Source organism: Otolemur garnettii, unplaced genomic scaffold (assembly GCF_000181295.1).
Source record: "Otolemur garnettii isolate 467f Iridium unplaced genomic scaffold, OtoGar3 scaffold00039, whole genome shotgun sequence".
Taxonomy (NCBI): domain Eukaryota; kingdom Metazoa; phylum Chordata; class Mammalia; order Primates; family Galagidae; genus Otolemur; species Otolemur garnettii.
The window spans coordinates 6,295,813-6,297,866 of NW_003852434.1; the positions used below are offsets into that span (position 1 = coordinate 6,295,813).

The 2,054-nt window shown below is 36.2% G+C and overlaps 1 protein-coding gene across 2 annotated transcripts in view; it reads left to right on the plus strand.

Moving 5' to 3' along the window:
• Window positions 1–2,054, plus strand: part of ABRAXAS1 (abraxas 1, BRCA1 A complex subunit) — a 27,026-nt gene that overhangs the window by 4,643 nt on the left and 20,329 nt on the right. The gene's annotated exons all lie outside the window — the stretch shown is intronic.

The window sequence follows — 2,054 nt, forward strand, 5'->3', positions numbered from 1 at the left end:
GGACGCAGGACAAATTGTTAAAAATCAGGACGTCCTGCCAAAAACAGGACATCTGGTCACCTTAAAGTACCTGCCTTTAGTATGGGACTAAAGGCGCCCCCCATAATGCCCAGCTTTTTTTTTTTGGTTGCAGCCATCATTGTTGTTTGGCAGGCCTGGGCTGGATTCAAACCCACCACCTCAGGTATATGTGGCTAGTGCCTTAGCCACTTGAGCCACAGGCGCTGAGCCTGAGTCACTTATTTCTGTGTCTCCTATTTTTGATAGTTTATGCTGAAAGAGATCAACATAAATTACTGGTTTTAAATTGTTAAAAAATGTATATACTTATTCTAAAAGCAGAATTTAAACGAATATATTGCGCTCATTTCTCAATTAAAATTACAGCCATCAACTGGTCTAAAATAAGAAGCAGTGTAAGACATGGGAAGCAGAGAAGATTACTACAGGGAGACAGGGCTGAAACAAACATCTTCTATTTAGGTGACAGGAAGATGCCCAGTAATAGGAGAACAAAGGAAAAGATAAAATGTTACATGCTGCAGAATAGATGGAAGATGAAAACTGGCAAAACTCAGTGATTTGATGATTAGACTACTGAACAGCTTCCATGGTTTCTGTCCTGTAATTGGGAAGAGACCAGTCTGCAGTGGATTTGAGGAGTGAGTGGTAAAGCATTTATACCTGGATAGCAGCTGTTTCTGTCTGGGGGGAGGGGCTTTAAAATGTACAGGGAGTTTTCTGATTGGTAATTATATATACACACCTACACACCTGGACAGTTTTTTCTAAGCATTTTTTTTTTTTTTTTTTAGAGACAGAATTTCACCTTAATCGCTCTCAGTAGACTGCTGTGGCATCACACAGCTCACAGCAACCTCCAACTCCTGGGCTCAGGTGATTCTCTTGCCTCAGCCTCCCAAGTAGCTGGGACTACAGGCACCTGCCACAATGCCCGGCTCTAAGCATTTTTTAAACAAAATTGTTGGTATACTTTATTAAAAGTTTGGGATCATGATTATCATGATGATTTTTCCATTTTAAGTAATCATCTGCATTACAATATCATTTTTCATAATTGCATTGTATTCTACCTTATGGCCTTACTCTGCTTTAAGCAGACCTTTAAATACATTATAACCAGCTGTTCTAGTTTTCATTTATCTATTATAGATTACTAGACATGGTATTGGTTTTTTTGGTTTCTTGTTTGTCTTTTTTGCAGTTTTTGGGCGGGGCCAGGTTTGAACCCACCACCTCCAGTATATGGGGCCAGCACCCTACTCCTTAAGCCACAGGCACCGCCCTAGACATGGTATTGTTATGTCACAGGGTATGAACATTTTTAAGGTTTTTGATCTGCATTAGCAAATTGCTTTCCACAAAGATTTTATCAGTTTATACTCATACTCTATACCATTTTTGTTTGCCACTTTAAAAGGTTAAAAATAGAATTATCTAAGGTAAGAAATAAAAAATTTAAATTCTCCTTAGTCTTCTCAGTGGCAGCCTACTCTTAGTTTCATGGGGTTTTTTTTAACTCATTTATGGTATTCATAAGATACAAATATAAGTTTTTTTAAAATATGAACAAGTGGGATCATACTATAAATCCATAATTATTTCCCAAGGTATCATTAGTGTAGAATAGTATCAGCATGTATACTTGGGTCATTCTTTTCAAATGGCTATATGTAGCCCATTGTATGGACATAACATAACTTACTAAGATTGACTTTCAGTTTGTTAGCATAAACAGTATTACAATGAACATTTTATTTGCATTATATATGTATATCTTTGTGCCTTCATCTGCATGTATATATATGAAAGTCAAAGCCCAGAGGTAAACTGCCACCTTTTGGATAAGTTATACCATTATATGCTCTTCCACAGTATATAAAAATGCCTGATTCCCCATACTATTGTTAACACTATGTATTAGCAAATCTTTTAATCTTTGCCAATTTGGTAAGACAGAAAATAGCATCTTATTTGCATTTCTCAATTACAAAAGAGGTTAAGTATTTATTCATGCTTTTTATTTTTTTTTT